At 56.3% G+C, this 7376-nt stretch overlaps 1 long non-coding RNA gene across 1 annotated transcript; it reads left to right on the top strand.

Moving 5' to 3' along the window:
• The first annotated feature begins 422 nt into the window (after nucleotides 1-422).
• LOC135311073 (uncharacterized) lies at nucleotides 423-1462 on the top strand. Its single transcript, XR_010370955.1, has 3 exons — nucleotides 423-494; nucleotides 958-1149; nucleotides 1408-1462. It is a non-coding gene; the product is annotated as an uncharacterized LOC135311073 (long non-coding RNA).
• Nucleotides 1463-7376: the final 5914 nt, after the last annotated feature.

Below are 7376 nucleotides of genomic sequence, written 5' to 3'. Positions count from 1 at the left end.
AGAGCGTGCCGGGAGCTGTAGTCCTTGTGGCGGGGGGCTGCCGGGCGGCCGTGTTGTGGCGCAGAGCATGGCGGGAGCTGTAGTCCTTGTGGCGGGGGGCTGCCGGGCGGCCGTGTTGTGGCGCAGAGCATGGCGGGAGCTGTAGTCCTTGTGGCGGGGGGCTGCCGGGCGGCCGTGTTGTGGCGCAGAGCATGCCGGGAGCTGTAGTCCTTGCGGCGGGGGGCTGCCGGGCGGCCGTGTTGTGGCGCAGAGCATGCCGGGAGCTGTAGTCCTTGTGGCGGGGGGCTGCCGGGCGGCCATGTTGTGGCGCAGAGCATGCCGGGAGCTGTAGTCCTTGCGGCGGGGGGCTGCCGGGCGGCCGTGTTGTGGCGCAGAGCGTGCCGGGAGCTGTAGTCCTGGCGCAGTGGCTGCCGGCCCTGTCACGTGGCTCGCCGGGGCGCGGCGGGAGGCGCGGTGTTCCGGCGCTCGGGTGCCGGGCGGCCGTGCCGCGTATGGTAGGCGCGGTGTATTTTGGGGGTTGGATTCGTGTTGATTTCTGGGGGCTTCCAGGTGCGGCCGCTCCCCGAGAAGCGGTGAGTTCCCCGGGAGCTGACAGAAGGGAAGAGGGAAAGGAGGAGGACCTTTTCCCCCTGCCCAGGGCGCAGATGATGGCCGCCGCCTCCCCGGCTCACCGGAGCTCCCGCTCAGCCTCCCCTGGCCCCCCCCTTGCCCCGTGCGCCTGCCCCCAGCCCCGGCACCTCCCCTGAAGCGTGCTGCGTAGCCCTTGGCCGCCCCCAGGCCCTGTCGTGAAGGCAGCAAGCCGGCCCTCGAGCGCACTGGATTCCCCCTCGGCGCAGGGGCCCTTAGCAGTAGCGCGGGGAAGGGGCGGTGTGTCCAGAAGCCCCTGCGCAAGGAGGGGCTTTGGCCAGGGTCGATCGACGGTAATGACGGTCGCTGTTTGTTCTTTCCCTCTCCCAGAGACCGTGCTGAGGACGTGGTTGTCTGTCCTTCCCCCGGGGATGCCGTTGACTGCGGCCGTCTCAGGCTTGCGTGGCTTCTCTCTGCCCGGTGTTGCCATCCTCGCAGCGCGGGGGCGAAAAGGGACACACAGAGCCCTTCCCGGCTGTGGACAGGAGCTGCCTCGGCTGAAGCTGGAGACGCCAACGAAAGGTAAAGCAGAAGAAACTGAAGGCGCTCTGGCTGCCAGCTGCCTTCCTGTCGCAGGCAAGAGAGAGCCTGTCCCTGCAGGTGAGGGAGGGAGGATCCCCCTTCGTAGCCCGCAGCGGGCCAGGCCACCAACGTGCACCGCAGGGTCTGTACGCGTAACCGGGAGTTGGGTACGGGCGTGTAGTGCACGAGCGAGCTAGGCTACGTGCCTAGGAAGCCTCATCTCGTAAGAGCGGTAAGACACCCATGTATCCTCTTTAGGTGGAGGACGGCCTAGAGTCTGGAGCTGCAGAAGAGGCAGGGCGGAGAGGAGGGGAAAGAAGCATCTGAACGGCTAAATTGTGCCAGCAGCGCTGAGAGCGAGAGTCGCGGTGAGTCCTGGGCCACTGGGGCCCCGTTGCCTCTCTTGTGCGTCCTGGGCCCTCCCTGTCTCTCCCCCCTGGCCCCCTCTCTTTCCTTACCTGCTGCAAAATTATTTTTAGGTTTTTTTTTTTGCGTCCCCCCGCCCCTTCTTTCTCCATCTCACTCTGAGTGGCTCCCTGCCTCCCCGTCTTTTTGGTCCTCCCTCTCTCTGTCCTGTAGCCTGTGGCTACTTGTTCTTTCTCCGCCTCTCTCTGCCTGGCTCTGGCTCAGTTTTTTATTTTATATTTATGGAGAGAGCATCAGGCGTCCTCCTGTCTTTGCAGGGCTGACCCTGAGGAAGTGTGGTCCGTCGGTCGATAGCATGAATATATATATATTTTGTGGGTGCACAAATCCTTTTCAGAGTGTCAGAGGGTAAGGGTTTTGTTCTGTTCAGCGTAAACATTGTTCTGTTTGGTGTATTTGTCGAAGATGAGAGTTTAGTGGGGGAGGTAGTCAGCTCTCTGGCTGGTTTGAGGTGGGCTATACGTGTTTGTCGGTCACCTCTCACCTGCCAGTTGTTTTGAACTAGTTTTTTCTGGTTTTCCTTGGGAGTCACAAGGGGTTTGGGGCTCCCCGGTGGCGGGTGCTGTGGCCAAAAGAGAGAGCAGGGTCACAGAGTGCCTCATATATGGGGCTGGCCTCGGCCATCTCCTGCACAAACTTCTGGTATGTAGCGATCGGGATTTGATTTCCTGAAGGAGAGGATGATGGAGCTCATCATAAGAGCATAATCATTTTCTCTTCCTTTGGCAGTACGGGCACCCGAGGGCCAGCCTGCTTTTGAGGAACAGCATGAGGATGTCGGTGTCGATGCTCAGCAGTGGAAGGAAGCTTCTTTTGGAGGCCAAGAAGATGAAGTGGAGTACTTATTTGTTGTGTTTGATTTTCATTGCGGGGATGGGGAGGGGTGGGACATGGAAAACGCGGTCCCAGGCAGGGGAGGTGTCTATGATGTGGGAGGCCGTGAGAGAGATCATGGACGCTGCTGGACAGGCGTTAGAACCCGTTGCTCAGGTTGGACGGACCCGGCAGAACCACTGCACCATCTTAAGTAACGCCTGCTCACATACTGAGATTTTGGTAGTTGCCCCCACATCCCCGTTGGCTTTTCCTCGTCGAGCTTGTATTTTGGCAAGAAGCGTCTCTCGTTAAGCGTTTGGGTCTAAGGGGTGTCCACGAGGCTACGTGGTGCCCATCCCCATGAGATTTTGTGACCATCAAGTGATATTCAGCATCCGTCTTATGCCCGTCTCCTGTAACTACTCTGCAGTTTTCACTTAAGGCTTGATAGCGCAGCGTTAGCTGAGGGCGGCATTTCCCGCGCTGGCCCCGCCACGCCGACGGCGTTTCCCCTGCCGGCCGCTGTCCGTTCCCTGTAACTGTGACTCTTGTCCTGGCAGAACCTTTGCCAAAGCCACCTTTGTGCTCCACAGCAGTCTGTTTTCTGTCTCGAGTATGTTTCTTTTCGGTATCGGCTACCCCAAAGCTGTGTACCGTTGGCTCAGGTCTCTCCGTGAGCTTCTGTGAGTAGAGAGAGCCTTCCTCTGTTTTTATCGATGCGTCTCCTGGGGTGGTTTTTTGTTGTCCTTTACAATTTAGTTTTGTCCCAGCTACTGAGGTGTTAATTTAGCTGCTTCGTACCGTTCCCGATACGCTTGTATATTTCCACGTTTCTTTTCATGTTTTTTGTCCTTTGAGACTGATTCAGTTCTGTTAAGGGACTGAGCGAGAGAGAGCGTTGAGGTGACTCCGAATGGTTGATGGTTTTACAGTAAATGATTTACTTTATAACCAGAGATAATTTTTGAGAAGGGGCTCTTAAAAGATTTCATTCTGCTTTGCCATTCTGCTGGCGTAGATGAGCCCCAGCCTTTCTTCGGGAGGCTCATTCTGCTCCTGGGCTTCTCTGGTACTGTTCCTTGAGTTGGTTGCAGGTTTTGAGCTGTCTAAGCTCTTTGGGTAGGTGTGTTTTGACATTTAGAGAGGGGGAGGTTTCTGGCTGAGGTAAGAGAGCAGTCAAAGTTGAGCAGCAGATATATATTAGGAAGTATACTTGTACGAGCTTTTGTTTTTCCTCGGGTCAGTAAGTTTGTGTTGGATGTTCAGGGGTAGCAAGATGGTCTAATAGTGTGTTTTGGATTGTTTGGTTTTGTGGGGGTGTTATGGTTTTGTCTGGGGTTTTTTTGGTGTTTTGTTTTTGTGTGTGGTAGGTTTTTTGTTTGGTTGGTTTTGCAGGAATTTTATGACTTGGCCGAGGGTAGAAGCGTATATTTTTCCCACCAGTTTTGCCTGTGTGTTGTGCAAGTTGTTGACGTTATCTCTCAATAGGACTGATGCTGAGATGCTGCGGTAGGGGTTAGGGTGAGCGTGTTGTACGCGTCTGTATGTGGAGCTCTAGCCTTCCTTCAGAAAGCAGCAGGGACGTAACGCATAGTGTGTGTCGGGGTACGGAACTGCTCGTCGCCTTTCCCGATCGCCCGCAGAGTACCACGTTGTCCCGAGAACCTTTGCAGCTTGCGGCAGGTCCCTCGTAGATTATAAGCATCGGGGCTTCTGTTATTTTGTGGGCCTGTAGAGAGCACGGAGTCTGCGGGAAGCCGGAAGGTGGGAGGTGCTCGCAGAGCGCGGGGCAGAGGTGGGAAGGGCAGCTCCCGAGGAGCGGCTGACAGAGGGGCTTTAGGGGTGCAAATACAGGGCGGGAGCTGTCGGGAAGGAGTGAGGTTCCTTCCCTGACAGTTCAGGAGGAGAGGAGGGGTTTTTGAAGTCTTGGTACCGGGGGATGGTTGGGAAAGGGGTGTTCAAGTGTTAGCTAATGGTCGCGTTCTGTGTGCAAGCAGCCTCCGGTAGCCCAGTCTCCTTCCCCGTACGTGTCAGCGCGGCCGCTCGAGCGTGCTGTCTGCCGAGAGGTTCTCCACGCGGCTGTTCACGGAGTCGCTCAGGAGTGAGTTACCTACAAAGGGAGAGTGTGTCACTACACCAGCCACGCCCGTTTGCTTCCCGTACTGCTTTTGGTGTTTGCCCTATCGGTGTAATTTTTGTGTGTTGCGTGGTTTGACTTTTTCTTGCACTTTAAGTCATAGGTCTAGGGTTAAGCAGGACAGTCGAGCGAGGCGTGGCAGCAAAGGCGAGCAGATGGCGTCGTGTGCTGTGACGGGGCGGGCTGTGCGGTCACTCGTCTGGGATTTCTGCCTTTGGGGTCTCTGTGTTGCCAAACAAGTCAGTCAGAAGGATTTGTTAGTTTGTTTTGCGTGGTGAGCTCTTGCTTTTGGAAAGCAGTGTCTAATATCTGTGTGCCTCTCCGTATTTCCCCAGAAGTGGGCCCGGCATTGAAGGTGACAGTTCCCAGCCATCGGGGACGGACCGAGTATGCGAGCAGGTGCCTGACGCGGCCACTGACCCGGGAGGCACGGATCGGGAGGTGAGGGAGCCGTGTTGGCATGGTAGGGGAAAGGATGAGTCTGGAATGTGGCTGTTGGTGGAGATGCACGGCAGGGAGCCGGACACGGGAGGGAGGGGGCGAACAGAGCATTGTGAGAAGGTAGGTCAGCACGTGACAACGGAGGGGTCGTGCAGTGCGAGCACCTATGTGACTAGTTAACGAAGGGACTCACAAAACTACATGCAAAGCGGGATGTCTGCCCCGAGCTCGTCGGGCAAGGTGAGCGATGAACAGGAAACTGTAGCAGCGGTTATTTTTGAGGTGTGGAATTGTTTGTGAGCGGGCGGCCGCTTCCAGGCGCAGCGGTCACCTTGTCTCTCTGGTTCTCCAGGCGCCGTAGGTGGCGGCGGCCACGACATCCAGCCTCATTAGAGCGTGGGCGAGCGGAAGTTCACGGCGCTTCCGAGGAGGCTGTCGTTGCGGAAGTGGCCGGCGTTGAGTGGTGCGACGCTGAGTGATGGCACCGCACGTTTGGAGATGAAGAGTGTCCGTGTGACCGCAGCCCCATCCTACGTAGCCTGTGTGGCCTTTTTAAAGGATGGCTTTTGAGCCCCCGGATTTGGAAGCGAAGCTGAGGGGCCGATGCGGTCTTTGTGCAGGTGGCCGGTCGGTTGCGGGAAGCGCAGGGGGGGCAGGCAGGGGTTGTCAAATCAGTGGAGGGGACCGTTCAGAGACCGGACACGTTTGGGCCGAGAGAGGTTGTTTTGTCCTTTCTGCAAAACAGAAGCATCTGCCAGGCAGGGGAGTTCCTGCCTGTGCTTGTGCTGTTGTGTGGATTTTGTAGTCTGTCTTTGTTCCTTCCTGTACTCGGGTCTCGATGTGTCTGTTCTCCGTGCTGAGCAGGCACCTAGGTAGCAATATTGAGGGTTTTGCAAGCCCTGGCTCATCGGCATAATGGTAACCGAGAGCTTCCTTTCTCGCATTTTAAGTCTACTGCATAGATTTGTCTTGTGTCTTAAATATTAGACCTTTATAGAAGGTCATCTTTTTGCGGCGGTGATTAAGGCGGCCTCAGTACTGCTGCTGAAGAGCAGTCTGAATACGCAGGGCCCTTTTCTGGGACCTGTTCCCTGCACCTGAACGTTCTGAGGTCTTTAAGAGCGGCTCGTCGCTCGTGCATCGTCCTAGTTGTGGGTATATGGTTTTTTCGCAGGTGATGATGGTACGTGACATCTCCGCGGATGCTATAGCTGCTTCCTCGCTGCCCTGCAGATCTTCTCGCCCGGTGGCATCTCTGGGCCGGAAGTCCGTGGTCTCGGTGAGAATTTTCTGAGGTGCCGCGATCACGTCGCTTGTAGTATTTGTGAGCAGTGTCGGTCCGTGCACGTCGATGCCTGTGTCAGAGCTGCTCCTCCGCCTGGGGGTGTAGCAATGGTAGAGCGGGGGAAAGAACAGCAATAAGAGTATATGGTTAACGTTAATGTGCGTAGACTGTTTTGGCAACGCCCGTACAACCCTCGTTGGAGCGAGTGGCCGTTGGCAGCGGGCGAGGACGGTAATTTCCGGGGCGTTTTGTGGGTGCCGAGGGGATGACCGTAGCCGTCTGGGAGAGGCAGCTAGAGTGCTAGCTGAGCAGAGGGCATCTCTCAGCTGTTCAAGCTTGTACGTGCGTGGGGCTTAACATTTGATTGAAGGTATTTCCTTTAATGGCATGCAGTAGTTGGGCTCTAGATGGTATTCCTACGTGGAAGCAAGACCTGTGGAATGGTTAAGCTGTTGCTGTGCGTCCAGGTGACTTGTTCTATCATGCTGTTCTTGCAGAGGATGAAGATGGAGCTGTGCAGGGTGATAGAGCAGAGCTGAGTAGAGCACACTAAGGCGGCGGGTCCGTGTGCAGGATTAAAGGGAAGATGTGACTGAAGGCTATTTGAGGAGCATTTCAGGTGAGCTGGGTCGCAGTGAGGAGGCTCATGGGGCTGGTGACTTTGTTCTCTTTGCTCTCAGGAGCACAGCGCTATCCCTAGGGGCTGGCAAGGTTCTAATTGTGGGGCCGGCGCCCATCGGGTGCCTCATTTTTTGCGTTACAGTTTAAAGTGTGGGTCACTCTGGTGTTTGAGGAGTTTCTGGGCAGTTGTCTGCGGCGTCGTTCCCAGATGCATGAACAGCTCTGCTCTGTTGCTGTCCATTTTCAGGGAGCGTGATTTCTTTCCTGCATCCTTACAGTCTTAGGTCTTGTAGCCGGGCTTCTTGTGCCTCCTCCCTCTCAGTTTTGAGAGGAACTTCTTGTCACGGGCCCTGACGCTCTTCTAATCTTTTTGGATCGCGTTAGGGCCTCCTTGCGTCACTGTCAGGGTTCCGCAGGTCTTGTTGCTGGACGAGCTCTTCCGTCCAGTTGTCTCTCTGTTTGCCGAGAGCGTTCTCTCGTCTCGGAGGCGCGCAGTTTGTA

The sequence above is a fragment of the Phalacrocorax carbo genome, unplaced genomic scaffold (assembly GCF_963921805.1).
Source record: "Phalacrocorax carbo unplaced genomic scaffold, bPhaCar2.1 SCAFFOLD_56, whole genome shotgun sequence".
Taxonomy (NCBI): Eukaryota; Metazoa; Chordata; class Aves; order Suliformes; family Phalacrocoracidae; genus Phalacrocorax; species Phalacrocorax carbo.
This window is presented reverse-complemented; position numbering and strand designations above follow the sequence as displayed.